At 38.5% G+C, this 15,395-nt stretch overlaps 1 protein-coding gene across 7 annotated transcripts in view; it reads left to right on the top strand.

Moving 5' to 3' along the window:
• Nucleotides 1–15,395, top strand: part of LOC108446061 — a 238,112-nt gene that overhangs the window by 56,675 nt on the left and 166,042 nt on the right. The window contains exon 5 of one of the 7 annotated variants that reach the window (XM_017731532.1): nt 8,472–8,502. The exons of the other annotated variants lie outside the window; for them this stretch is intronic. The gene's annotated coding sequence lies outside the window, so the exon portion shown is untranslated. Of the gene's footprint in view, nt 1–8,471; nt 8,503–15,395 lie in introns of those variants that run through there. 7 annotated transcript variants of the gene reach the window in all.

Genomic DNA, 15,395 nt, shown 5'->3' on the forward strand with positions numbered 1-15,395 from the left:
AAAAGAGCTTTTCTAGTCAGTATCTGCTTATTTTTAAGCAGTGTAATCCACTGGTGTGATGTGGTCTTTGAAACCTCATTTTTCTTTTTATCTTCTCAGCTAGAAATTTTTCAGTTTCCTTGGATTTAAAAAAAAAAGGAAAAAAAAGAAACTATTTCCTTTCATAAACTGATTGCTTATCAGCTATAGTCCTCCCAAGTTGTTCCAGCTTTTCACCGTTGAATTAAGCACAGATGCTTTTTTTTCAGGTGTTAGACAACACATTTGATGTTGCCTGCACCCTGACTTTTTCTGGTGTGGTTGATTTGCCAAGGTGCTGAAAACTTCTATTTGAACACCTTAAAGATGACAAACAAGGTCAAAATTGTGATACAGCAAGTGTAGGAATGAGGCAGTATCTGGTCTTTCTGCTGCCGTTCTGTGCTGGGCTTGTATTTCACTCAAAGCATAATTTGTCTTCTGAGCACAAAACAACTGATTTTTTTTTTTTTTTTTTTTTTTTTTTTTGGTAGCAAACTGTTACTTTTATATTGTTTTAAAAATCAAGAAAATGCTGAGAAGAATTGTTATTGCCAAAAAAAATCTCACAGCGGATCAATATCCAAGGAATCAGAACTTAGAAATCTGAGCTTACTCTGGGAATTGAAGGATACAGGAGTATCTACAATAGATGTCAGGCTTGTGATGAGATTGCAGAAATCGAGGAGCAGAGAAGGAAACAAATAGGGGTCTGTTGTGACCAAAGTTATGAAACAGAGAGCAGGAAGGGACACCACAAGGAGGTGGATAATCCTGGGTAAGGTTTCAAAGTTTTCAGAGCACTCCCAAATCAAATCTCTGTGGTCCCTGACATTTTGCCTGTTACAAACCAGTGCAACGTTCCATCCGAGAAGTGTCGGTTGAAAAATGTGTTTTAAACTGGAATACTTTGTTAGAGCGTGTTCCTGAGTAATGAGCCAGTAAGGGGTGAGGAATCTATGACACAGCCCAGGAAGTGATTATGGTGGCATGGGAGACTAATGATGTACAGCTCTCAGACCAGAATAACTGGTGGATGAAATTAGAAGTGAAATTGCTGCTTTACTTCATCTCTGAGGTGGCATTTCTGCAAAACAATATAAACCAAGTGTTTTGGTACTAAGAACCTGAAATATGCTTCCCCCTGCCCTCCAAATCTCAAGTTAAATGTCAATATTGCTTTCAGAGATACAAATTTTTAAATGTCCTGGAGTGGATCACGTGTCATCTTACAGATAATCTTCCAGCCAGACCAAAGTCACTTTCCACCTTATACACAATATGGTTAATGAGACAACTGAGAACAGGAAAACAGCTTTCAATGGGAAATAAAGGAAATACTTGAAAAAATATTTACAAAACAGAAGAGGAGGCATCAGGCCCATTATCCTAGAATTACAGTACTCATTCAGCAGTTTTCTGTTTATTTTCTAGTAATGAACATTCATTTCTGTTTTTCTTCTTGCTAGCTATACATACCCCAAGTCTCAGTTAAAACAAGAAAACAGACTCTGGTTTTTTTTGTTCTGTTGATTGTGTAACAACGGTTCACTTCTCAGCAGTTTAATGTGATGTCACAATAGTTAGAAAAATGGCCCAGATAAGATTGTGTGCACCATAACCTGGTGGAAAATACACCAGAATAAAATTGAAAGGATTTATTTCCAATGCGCTGCTTGAGAAGAGGTTAGGAAGGAATAGCGGTCTTGTTATACAGATGATTTTCATTTATTTGGGTCTGCTGATGGTCAAACACTTCAGGCTTTACCTCTGAGAACACAAAAGTGATATCAAAGTGATTTTCACCACCTTCTTAGCAGCAGGCAAGCAAAAGGCCTCAGTCTTAAAATAAGAATTCAGTTTTGAAATAGAAGATTTCTGTGTATAATTCCTATGGGTTTTTTATGAGAACTTTTTTCTGTTTTCCCCTGTAACTTACTGGTTTAGTTACTGTTCTTTTGTTTTTCTTTAGAGCTCTATCTCCAAAAGGACAGTGCATTTAAAATTCAGCATTATATAAATAAAAGCCTGTCACTCTAGAAATCTGTAGTCGCATCAAACTTGGGTTATTTCTGTTTGCCACATCTTCATTTTGAAATCCAGTTGGGAAGTTGTTTTCCTGGATATTGAAATTGTCCAATGCTCCCTGTAATGCCACTTTTGGGGTATCTCATTTTTGTCCTGCTTACACCTTGGTCTGTTCTGCTCAATTCCCTCCTATTGCTCATTCCCAGTGGTGTTCCTGACTCTTTTTCTGTGTTGGAAACACAGGCTAACCTTTGTATCACACATACACTGGGCACTTCTCTCTTTCTTTATGGACCTTTGATGATTGCTTTTGCTAATAGTGGTTATGAGGCATAGTTTTGGTTTCTTTTAAATAAAGAAGTGGCATCCTGTCATAAGGCTTTTCTGTTCAATTAAGTTATTTGAAGTTTATGTTGATGCAGGTAATTAAATGAGATCCTTGTGTGTTTTTCTTACAGTGTTTTATCTCATCTGGGTCTGTCTTTACTCATGCAGCACAGTATTTTCTAACAGTTTGAATTAATTCCTTACTCTTATAGTTCAGTTGTAGATTTGAAAAATTTCCTATGGTTTCTAGGATAAACAGTTTACTTACTGCCTCCTCAGTGGAGACAAAGAAGAAAAAATTAATAATCGTTCACTGAAATATTTTATCTTGTGATATGATTCTCAGGCACCCATTCTTGGGGAGTTCGGGGCATATTCTGTAATCTGACGTTAAAAGACATTTCAGAAAATGAGACAATTGGAGTTTCCCTTTGGAAAAGCCCTCTCTGTCCATTGATGGGCATGGAAATGTGCCTTCTTAAATGAGTAGATTAGGTACCAAAAGCCGAGCTATAGGAAAATCACTGCCCTTCATTTTGAGCGCTTGTAACGTGTGTCATTAAGCTTGAGGAAAATTAGAGGAGGATTCTCATAACTGGCCTGAAGTATGTTTCAAAATTCCCACCTGACTCTCTTCTCCAGGAGTTGAAGTAGTGCATAGTCTTCTTATGCTTTGAAATCTGCATTGTTTTTTATTTAGGGACAGTCCTGCATGACCCCAAACAATGACCTTCTGTATTTTAATCCGGAAAGAACAAGTTCTGTGTCCCAGAGAACATATTGCCCCATGATATTTGCTGAAAGTTTGTACTTTGCAAGATTCTCATTTGTGTATCTCGATATAAATTTTAGTCAGTTGTGTTCCTGGTGACCAACTCCTACATCATTATAACTTCTATTGAAAACCTAAGAAAATGTCAGTATTCCATCTGAAGGATGAAGCTAAATACAGAAGTTGGGTTGTGCCTTTACACATGCAATGCTCATCATATGAAGGATGCAAAAGCTGCCATTTTTGTGTGTTTCAAAAAATAGCCCAAGTATATAAAATAAGAGTTGAATGGGATATTTGTACTCAAAGGATTGTCCTTTGCTCTTCCCACTTAAATTTCATTCCCACTTTTTTTCTGCTTGTTAGGAATACACAAATGGCATCCTGCAAAACCTTCTGTAATGCATTTTTTCTGAATGCCAGTCAGATAATACATTAAGAGCTCTGCTACATATCAGAGGTGGGACTGGAGGTGAAAACCAGACATGGTTGGAATTGCTCTTGTGTAGATCCAGAATGGCATTTCAGAGCAAGTTGGCCTCATGAGAACCTGGGAGCACATTTACAGTATCTTTAGGCAGCATCTCTCTCTAGGAACAGTGATTCTCTGTTTCTTTGAAAGAAGCTGCTCTATTGTTTGTACAGAATTTCTACTATTTTGTTCCTCTGATCTAAAAAAATAAGTAATTCTTCTTTAGGCCTGCAGGTAGAATGTAAAACATAAGAGGTGCAGGTATGGGTAAATAACACATTACAAACTGCAATTTGCAATTGCTAAATAATCAAGCAAACTATATAAAAATTTGGGAGTGGCGGGAAAGTTACTGAGCCGCTGAGGTGTGTATATATATATTTATATATATTGCTTCAGCAGTATTTGCTTGATTTTTTCCCATAAAAATCAGTGTTTTTGAGATAGTTTAAAATAATGGATATGCAGAACATATTATATGGATTCTTGGAAGTCAAATCAGCACATATTTTTGGGAGTTGAATTTTTATGTTATAATGTCATGATGTGTGTGATGACTTTCAAGTTGTTACAGGTAAAGGTAGGGCAGTAGATAGAGCTTGTAGCTGTACTAAATTTTCATAAATCCTATAGCAATAATTAAAGCTGATCTGTTTTTTCATGCCAAACATGGTTCTGGGACTTCAGTATGTAGTGAAGCATTGACTTCATAAGCAGTCATGTGTTTCTAATTCAGCAGTTTTAATTGCAGGAAATTTAACGATAATGAATAGTAACAAAAAATAAAATATAAAAGAAAAAAGACAAAAGAGAACTTAGTTTCCATCCCAAGAAAAGAAGCCTTTTGGTAATAAGCTGGTGCCTTTACACTGGAAAATTCATTTGTTGTACTTAGAGAATATATGCTAACTGTTAGCAGTAGTCCTTTATTTTGTTTTTGCTTTCCTTTTTATTTCTTCTTTGGTTCCCTTTTTATGGCTATAAATATCTATTTAATAATTGGGAAAACATGATGGTAAGGCATGATCCTAAACAGGAAGGCAGCTGGTGCCTTAAGAGTTTGGTAATAGGATATCAGATTTTGTCACTGCCATAAAATCAGTAATAAACTTAGGCAAGTTTTTGGCCTTGCTCAACAAGGGTTTTGCCATTGATTTCAGTAGAGTCAAAATTTCAGTGCTGGGGTGTGATAAGTAACAGCCTGAGTCAGTCTGTGGCAAGCAGAGGAAAGCTGCCTCTTTGGCTTGCCTTGGTAGAAATGTTTGTAGTCCCTGTGTCTGTATCATAGCAGGATCCAACCCCTGCCACTTGTGCCTTTCCCAGCAGACTATCTGATGATGTGCCACAGTTTGACATGATGGGACAGGCAGAAAGGTATGTAGTCTTCTCTTGGGTTGGATTACTTTTGTTTTCCAGAAGCGGTGGAAAAACAGTTTGAAGGAGTTGTTGATGCTATGTCCTCTCTGCTTTAACTTTTAGTAAATAAGACTTCAGTATACCAGTTTTGTAGGACTTCAAAGAATGAAATAACTAAGAAAGTCTCAGCAATTGGCACCAAATTAAGCATAAGGATGATAATGTGTAGGATCCTAGGCCTGGAAAGCTGGCCAGTTAAAATACCAAATGATTCAATTAAAAATAAAAACCAAATACATACTATTGTTGGGGAACTGTGGAGGTCATTCTTTCATGGTGATTTATTTGGCCAAGAGCAGCAACAGCGTACATTAGACAGATTTAATTCAAAATTATCTTTGATATAGAGCATAATCAATTAACCATGGTGATCCTCATGTCAAATGTTATAGCTAATGAATTAGCTTTACCTAACCCCATTGGTAGATTTATTTATGGGCTGCATATCCTGGCAACATACATAGATTTAGGACATTAATAAAAAAGTGAACTGCTCAGTGGTGTAGCCACTTGTCTGGTAGCCACTTTTTTGCAAATAGAATCAATCAAGTTTCAAAAGTACAAACTTTCAAAAGACTGCAAATTCCAAGTAGTGTCTGACAATCACATTCCTAATTTTCCACACCTTTATTAAAAACATCTATTGAATTAATTTTGAAATTGACTGAAGCTTCCTTTTAACTTCAGTGTAATTATACTTCCAGTTTAAGAGATGTTTCTTCATAGCCCTTCTTATGGAATGTTCAGTTGCGACAAAGATGTTCGAAACTTTAAATACAGTAAAATTTTGAAACCTATTTTGTAGTCCACAGTGTTGCTTAAAGAACAAATGAAAACCTAAAGGGCTTGCTTTTCACACCTGGAATGCCTTAGGTTTTATAGTGATCTCAGTGCTCTCCTTTGAAACTTATAAAAAAATTCTGGTATTTTTAAACCCCGAGGATCTAAACTGAATCGCACCCAGTCATTTCTGGTTTCTCTGTGCATACTTACGAGCAAAGATCAGGAGATGAAGATAATAAGAATTTCTGCCATCTTTAAGTTAGAACATCTTGATTTGTTTCCTTATTTTGTTGTTCTTGGTGTCATGCCCTCAACTGCATGCTAAAAATTAACTAGGAAGATGGGAAGGCATGTTTGCAAGCTAATGAACTTTAGTCATTTTAGTTTCTCATGTTTAAATACAGCACATTATGTGCATGATATGTGTACAAAACTAATGTGATACAGTACAGAAGATGGAGCCAGGCTCTTCTCAGTGGTATTCAGTGAAAAGTTGATAAGCAATTCTATTTAAAGGTAATATGAAAAAATCACAGCTTTTTACCTGGGAGTGGTCAGCACTAAAGCAGGATGCTCAGAGACACTGTGGAGACTCCATCATCGGAGGTATTTTAAATCTAATGGGCATAGCCCTGAGCAACCTGCTCTGGCTGACACTGCTCTGAGCTGTGTTGGCCCAGGCAACCTCCAGAGGTGCCTTCCTGCTTCAGTTTTCTGTGTGAATCTGTAATACAGTCTTGGCTAATGTAATAACTTTTAAAAATGTAGGAGATGTTAAGCTAATAATCTTTACAGAAACACAAATCAACCAGAATCTGAAATTGTATTATTTGCACTTACATTATATAAAATATATAGATAATATGTATTAAGGGTAGTATTCAAAGCCAACCTTAAAACAGAACTTGGTAGCTCTGTTACTAAATTAAAAATTGAACTATTTTTAATTGTCATCATAAACAAGAGGATTCTGAAGAGTAAAATCATAGAGGTTGAAAAACCAGAGAAGTCACAATATTAATACCGTGTTTAAAACCATGTCCTGGAGGCAGACATTAACCTGCTGAAAAGCATGTAAATTAGGATCTTTTAAAATGCTGAGTTGCACAGATCATTCATAAAATTGTTGTAGTCTGACTTTCCACCTTTTTTTCTTTCTTCTATTAAAAGCCTGTTTTCACCTTGAAGCTGCCCCAGTCTTTTAGGAGATGTGCTCTGTCCCTGATTCAGACAACTTTGGTGTGTGTTTATGTGGAGAGCTAAAGATTTCAGTGGGGTCCAAGTGTGATATGACAATGTTGTTAACAGGTTTATTTCTTGTACTGGGATGGCATTCAGAGCCTGAGCTCAGAGCCCCTCACTGTGTTAGGTGCCCTCAGCACAGAGCAGGAGACTTTCCTGCCCAAGGAGCTTCTCCTCAAGCACACAGTCAGGGTGAACTCCCCAACAGCTTCCATGTGTGACATTGGTATGTCACACATTCCCTCAGCTTTCTAAGGGGCACTTTGGGGTATATCTTCCCTTGGATTAATTATAATTTTTTAGGGAAACTGTTCATGAAGGTAAAAGGGACACAGAAGAGAGGAAAATAAATTAAGAAATGGAGTTATGACACATTTGGAGCATCAGAATGAGCAGGTGGAGGAGTGTGTCTGATATCTAACACTTGGATAGTGTATTTGCATGCCAAAAACTGTTTTTAAAAAGATTAATTGTTATTGATAATGCAAAAATGGATTCTTTTTTTTTTTCTTTCTTTCTTTTTCTTTTCTTTTCTTTTTTGATTCATTGGCACTCTATGCCAATAGCTGTGTGAGACATGGCTTCTAAAATGGTGCCCTTCACTGCATCATTATCTTAATGTCCTTTTCAGTAAAAAAAGAAAAAATCCCAAATTTATAAACGGTTCTTTTGCCTTTAAATTAGCATTGCATATTTAGTATGTGTTTGTTTACCTATTTTCATTTTTTCTTTTTAATTTTTTTTATTTTTGGAATTAAGTTTAAAGCAATAAACCGAAGCTTTGAATAACATGCATGGACATGTTTTAATATATTCATGAGTGATCAAAATACAGTACAGAAATCACATATGCTGCTCTGTTGCAACTTTCAAGGTTCAATCCATCATTCTGGAACCCAGGGGGCTGAGATTTGACATCCTGCCTAGAAACCATACTTCAGATTGGCTGGAACTGTGCCATCTTATGTTCAGGTTAAAAGAGCAGCTGTAATTTGTCTGGGTAGCACTTTAACTATGCACAGCAAATTGTAAAACCCATTCTCAGTAATAAACTGGAAGATAAAATAGGTCCATTTGCTTCATTTCCTGATCTGTACAAGATTTTCATCATTTTGATACGATACCACTTGGAGTTTGATCTTATAATGTTGTAGATTTCTGTAACAATCTTTCTCAGATTAGCAGTTTTATTCAGCCTATATACACTATGTAGAAGATTTCTCTTTTGACATTTAGTGGAAGCCTTTTTCTATTGTTCTTTGGAACTGAAAATATGAGAATAATTTCATAGTAGGAGTTAAGTTTATATGTGATTGCCACCATAAATAAACCCTGATTGTAGTCTTTTTCAATTGTAAATACCAGATGTGAAAATACTCTATCCTGTTCTCTTTTTCCCCTTTTATGTCTTAGTATGGCTTGCTTGCAAGGGAGTAGCAAATGTAAGTATTCCCAGCAACACAGTGAGATGTTTTATATGTATGTATGTATGTGTATATAGATGTCTCTCTCTCTATATATAATTTTTATTTATGGCTTTGGTTTGTAATGATTTTATATTTCAACATTTAGTGTTTGCAAGCGTGACTTTGTTGAGTAGCAAGAAGGGAGGGGAAGGGAGTTTTCTGTGTAATTTAGGAACACAAGAGAACTCATCCCAGGATAGACTTTCCTCAAGGGATTTGCCAATGAGCCCAGTTGTGGGGAACCTGAGCACAGGCAGCCCTACTCACCTGAACATGGAGGCTGTGGATTTTGTTTCAATTACTTTTGGATGTTGCATAGTTTGTGTTCCAGCTCTTGATTTTGATACAAGTCTGCAGAAGCTTTGTGTGCCCATAGACTGTAAAAAACAGCTTTAAATACCATTCTACTTCAGTAGGCAAGTAATGGCTTGACCATTAAATAATTAGTCCTCTCTGAATCCTTGGTACATTTACTTCACCAGCCTTCCTTTAAGTGCCAGATTTCTGGGTTCTCATTTTCACAGAGCTGTTTCTCTACCTGCATTTCTACTTGGACTTCTCTCTTTCAGATCCACAGACCTCCCTCTTTTTGGGTATGTTCTCAAGTCTTAGAGTTTGCTAAACCAAAAGGAGAACCCCATGTCACTCCTCCTAATCCCTGAGCCCCACCTCTGAGCTGAGGAGTCCCATTCACAGACACATCTCTGGGTGCTGCCCATGCATCACCACTGTAGCACCAGGGAAGGCTCCTTCCCTTACCCTCCCCTCAATACCACAGGGCTTTTTGACACTGTTGACAAGACGCTTGTCTCTGTTACTCCGTTTTCGTAGCTCAGCCTCCCCCACTGAAAATATATTCTTGCAAGAGGTTTGTTTCCTTTAGCCCTTTGAAAATGCCTCTGGATTAAGAATTTATGCAACTACAGTGTACTTGTATTAGGCATGTAATTTGCTGGGGTAGCCAAGCCAGGGATAATGAAATGTGTTCCTGTATATTCCATCTTCCCCTACCACAGTGAAGCGAGAGCAGGCTGCAGGGATAGCATTGTGTGTCTTGGTGGCCACACAAGCACTTGGTATTCACTGGAGACTTGGAGGTACGACAGCTGCATATAAATATGCATAGTTGGAGAGATTCGTGCTTGTGCCTCGTTCTAGGGCTGATTGGCTGTGGTGCTGCCACTGCAAATCAGTGAGCATTTCCCTCGTCTATCAGCTGCTCCCTTGCTTGGAAGCAGACAAAATGGTTAAAACACCAACAGCCCACAGAGGGTTCCTGAGTGAGGGAGACTTGTTTGCTACAGCACTCAAAACATTTCCCTGAATCTACAGTAGCTCTCAGTAGATGAATTTAGCACTCAGCAGATTAATTTAGCTCCCAGTGTGCTGGATTTAGAAAGAAAAACTAATATAGATGAATACATTCTGTTCAGCCAGCATATTTTGTTTTGCAACAATACACATGTCTTATTTGAACTGCAATCTGGTTGGAAAGCATTTTGCGAATAGCGCATTGGTCATAAAAATGAGTCATGCTTGCTCATTTTTTAAAAAGCTCTCATCTACTGCAGATTGAGGAAAAAGGTATTGAGCAATTCACTGGAGAAAGTATTGGAATTTCAGCCATCTCTGATGAGCTCAGGGCAGATTTGAAGGTAGACTTTCATAGTGTTGCAAAAATGTAGCAGCTGTTACCTGCAAATCCCTTTGTTACCTGCAAATCTCAGTATGTGATGTGCACCACCCTGCTCATTGTGGCTTGGCTCATCTGCCTTGTGGGCAGGGCTTCCTTGGAAGGATTTGCAGGCTGGAAGCTGAAGGTATGGCTAATGGCTGTTGGGAAGAGCTCTTGAATAGGATAAAACCAAGACACAAAATCCATTGTTTCATGACTTCATTATAACCTTTAGCTTTCTTCCTTAACCTGGAACATGTCACAAGGAAAGTGGGACTAGATTGCTTATGCATGATAACAGGGTGGTTAGCTTGCTTATCATAACAGTAATGGTTACTATTTCAGGAGCTGGGAAACTGAATAAGAAGATAAAGATATAAAATAAAGATATTAAAAAAAAAAAACCAAACAGGAGCTGATGAGATCATTTGAACAATTTTATTTGAATATAAAATGGTCAGGGAAATGAAAAGAAAACTGCTGTGATATGACAAACTGGCTTTCTAAAATACTATCCTCCATAAATGAGTATCTTATAAGAAAGACTAGCTCCCAACACACCTTCCAGAGCTTTTCTTGACAAAGTATTTCCACTACCAGCAGCAGAATGATGATTATAAAACTTTCTTTCAGTCTCTCAACATTTTTAAAAGAAAAAAAAAAAACACATTAAAGAATGGGTTGAAGAGCAAATAGCTCCTTTCAATTGAGTTGGTGCTGTACTGTGCAGATCTAATTTACTCGGGAGGTTCTCTGCTGCTACAGTGATGATTGCTTTATAGTAGTGATTCCCAATCCTATTTAATCAAAGGACTACTGAACGTTTTGGGGAACACAAACCAAAGCCCTTCCTCTTAATGATAGTGCAGTGGTTTTCTTTTACCAATAGATAAAAATGAAGCAAAACTTTGGAAGCTCTTATGAGGTTTGTTTTCCCCACTTGTTTGTGTACTGGCTTGCATGTGCAGAGATATGTGTATGTTTTCTTCTCTGTTTTTAAATCCTACTATATTTTTGGAGTTTATCTTGTGATATCTTACAGGCTACCAGCAGCTTTTAGTCAGTATGTCGAGGAGTGCTGCAAGGAAGACCACAGAAGGCTGGAGGCCTGGTTCCTATGTTTGCCAGGAGCCTTGCCCACCAAACCACAAAGCATTCTGTGCACAGTTGCTCTTTCTTCTAGATGGTAAATTCTGCTTTCAGTAGGAGACTGCAAAGTGGAAATCTCTCAGGCATCATGTGGGATTTTACCAGTTCTCCTGTGTGGAGGATGAGGCGAAGTGGTGCATCTGGAGGGCATGCAGGTAGGCAGTGGTGATTCACCATGCCTTCTGGCTCCTCTCTTCCAGGAGGACAGGGAATGTGTTAGGAGTAAATCCTCCTACTGGAAGAGAGAGTGAGCAACCACTATCCCGCATGGACCTCACTGGGAGCTGCAGGAAGGGGCTGGAGAGGGATTGGGACCACACTACCCTGGCAATCCCTTGTCCCTGGCTTTGACCCTGCAGCCTCCAACCCCAGTGAAAAAGGGATGAAGATGAAGAAGACAGTTCTTTGTTGCAGCAATGTTTGGGTCACACTGGAAGCAAGGAGAGTCTTCTGCTGACTGAGGTCCAGCTTTTTCTTGGTGCTAGTTTTGAGTCACGCCATCTTTTCTTTTCCTTGGCTATGTTAAGATGGTTTTGTAGATAAATAGGAATCATGGAAAGCTAATGGTGAGTCACAAAGATGCAACTGTACTTCTACAAGGGCTTTGCGAGTGCTGCAAGGCTGAGTATCCTAGAGCATTTAGCCTCTACATATATATTGAGGGGAAATTAGCAGTTAGCTTTTCTTTCAATAGTCTGAGATTTTTTGCATAGAGACCCAACTTCAGTGTCTTCTCCTCTGCCATGGGGTCACACCAGAACATCCTGCTGCTGCAAATCCTTACCTTCCACAACCCACTTCACTCATCTCTCCTTTCAAGGTTTTTGTGTTCTTGGCAACAGCTACAGAGGAAATTAAAAGCTTTATTTCCAGACCATGTTCAAACATGGAGGCTAGTTTTTGAATATCCAGTTCTAAAAGCTTCAGCTTGTATTGTTTTCTGTGCTTCCCTGCCAAGATCTCCTTGTTGTGGCAAAATACTGCCATCTGTAAGATATATCAAGCTAGTTATATTTTAGTGTGTCGGTACTTGAGAATGCCATACGCTCATCCATGGCTTTGTCATGGTTTAAGATTGTGCCAGACTTCACGGCATGCAGAGCCTTGTTTTATATGTTTGGTTCGTTGGTTGTGGTTTTTTCCCTTTTGATTCAGTGTGGCCCAGCTTAAAAGTTGCAGTGTGGGACACATCCACCAGTTAGGGTAATTTCAGATGGATCTATTATACATAAATGGACATTGTGGCTCTAAATGTGTACATGGAAACAAGGGATATCATATATTGGTAGAACTGACTTGTCTGTACATTGTAAAAGTATAATGTGGCCCCAGCAGTGCAGCAGTGGTGGTCCTATAGATTCTCATAAAGAATATTTGCTGCTATAGTATTTCTAGAAGTTAATTGATCTCAAAATTTCCTCCAGATCATCCTCCAGATATTACTATATTTATACTTTTATACAAAAACAGTTTCATGGTCATATTAAATGAGTTAGCAACACATTTAGTTATTTCTTCCCTGGAGCACAACTGGCCATTTCTTCCTATTCCTGTGATAAAATTTTAAGCTGCTATTTTAAACATTCTTGATATTGCTCAGTAGGTTTTAAATGATAAAGTGAGCTAGATAAGAGATGTTTCACCTGTGCTTTGTTATGGTAACAGGACCAAACAACAAATATAGATGCAGTCTAAGTTGTTTAAACGGACTCACCATCATCAGGTATTATCTTCTTCTTACTTTGAGAAACTTGGAGAATAAACAATGGACTAAGGTTGACTAGCTCATACGTGGGATGTGGTAAGTATTTAGTATCAGCAAAGCAGATATCCTGTTTAACAAAGTTGCTGCTAATTAGAAAGAAATTTGGTTTGTTTTGAAATTCATATAAACTTGGGTATAGGGGTTTTACAGTTTCAGTCCTAGGAAACAGAAATTTTGTTTGATGAGGAACAAAAACATTTTAGCTCCTGAAGTTTTACTGGTTCACTGGAAATCATTTTTATTTATGATTTTGTCTGCATTAGGCACATGATTTATGAGCAGTGTTTGCCTTCATCACCTTTTCCTCTTCATTCTCCTGTCTCTTCCCCTCACTTCAGCAGACTTACCTGTCTGATAGAGATAATAATTTGTAATAACTCTGTATCTGAGGAGTTGTACTGGCAAAGTCATAGTGGCTACCTCTGGCTGCTATCTCTGCGTAAGCAGTATTTCTTCATGATATAGTGGAGCTATCTCATTTAAGCAGACTCAGGTGCAGGGAGAAAATCCCAGTCTTCAGTAAAGAAAGTGGCTATCATTGTCCCAAACAGAGCAATGTTTAGAATTTTTACTTTTTGCTCCATATTTGATGAAAGCTTTGAAAAAGGGTGTGGAGCAGTACGGTGTGACGGGACATAATTTTTCGAGGAATTAAGAAGAACACGGATTTCACAGTTGCTTTGGAATTCTGTACAGAAACCACACATAACATGTTTCTTTCTTCTCTCCTTTCTTCTTTTTTTTTTGTTTTTGCTTTTCTTTAACTGCATGTGTGAATAGCTATAGGAACATCAATTTTTGTATCAAAGACTAAAAAATGTTGCACACAGCAAAATACTACTGGCTAACTAGTTTCTGGCTGAAGGCGTATACGGGGAGGAAAAGACACCATTTTTTGTGTTCAAGCCAGCCAAGATAGCTCATCTATGCACAGAACATTCCAAGGGCAGCAGGGGAAAATCCACATACATAAGATTTGCTGAACCCTTATCACTCAGGAAGTGGGAGGAATGGTCTTTAGATTGGCATTCTAGTCTGGGTTATCAGAGACTTAGTCATGGTTCCTGAGTTATCGCCGATATCCCGATGTTAAGTAGCATAAGTAGTTTTCCTATGCCTCAGTTCCCCATCAGGTAAAAATAGGGATCTCTTACAGGGCTGTTGTGGGGATAAATACCTAAAGCTTGTTAAGTGCTTGGATTATTCAGTAATGAAGCTTGTCTAAGTACCTCAAAGCACAGTTTAGGCTGGAATGTGTATACGCTATATCCATGCACCAGGGACTTCCTTAATAGCTTGGAGGACAGAGGGCCAATGCACCTTAGAGGATGGAAGGATCAGCGATGCACTGCTCAGCTCTCGTGTAAGAACCAAGGGACACTTCTTGGTGGAAGGCAGTTCTGCAAGATGTGGCTGGACATGATCTAAGTAGAAAATGATTGAATTGCTTGGTCCAAAGAGATGCTGGGGAAGGACAGAAAGCTCTTATGAAATTCTCCATTGAGAGAGGAGGAAGTGGAGGAGCAACACAAGCAAGTACTTTATAAGAGGGAATATTTCTAGAACTGATGCTTCTTTTTGGAAGTCAGATATACAGGAACAAAAAATGGAAGAAAATCAGGAAACAGGATATAAGAAGAACAGAAGGATGTTTCTTCTGGCAAATTATATAGCTCAGCACAAAACTGAGGAGTTGGAAAAGGAGAGGAAGAATATGTTGGAGAAGAGGGAGAGAGTAACAGTAGCAGCTACTGGAATGCTGATGTCAATTTATTGTATTTGACTGGTGAAACACTAGTGTTGTGGATGAAGCTGTGCAGAGGAGGACATCACAGAAGGATCAGAAAACAGAAGAGTTATAGTTTGCAGCAAAGAAAAACATTTTGTGTGAGAAGATTACTGCATTAGAATAGTCAGAGGAAGAATAATTATTGAAGTACTTCTCTCCAGCTGAAAAACCTCTGCAAGGAATCTGTTTTAGCAGAGGGAAGAAGGGTGCTTTAGAGATAACAGAGCTTTCTCAAGGTTAAAGGCAGAGGTCACGGTGGTGCTGTAAATTCCACCAGCTCCAGTTGTCTGCACCAGGCCCTGGGAGGAGACCTCAGGCTGGCTGTGAGAGGGAGCCAGGCTGTCCATGGGCGACGGAATCACGGCTTGTTCCTTAGTCAGGATAGTGCAAAGTGCATCGTAAGTAAGTATTTGGCCATGGAAGCAACAGGTTCCTCATGTAAAAATAGTTATGGGTGGGGGATGTGACTTGTGTGGAAAAATACTGAGAGATG

This window comes from Corvus brachyrhynchos, unplaced genomic scaffold (assembly GCF_000691975.1).
Source record: "Corvus brachyrhynchos isolate BGI_N302 unplaced genomic scaffold, ASM69197v1 scaffold152, whole genome shotgun sequence".
Lineage (NCBI taxonomy): Eukaryota > Metazoa > Chordata > Aves > Passeriformes > Corvidae > Corvus > Corvus brachyrhynchos.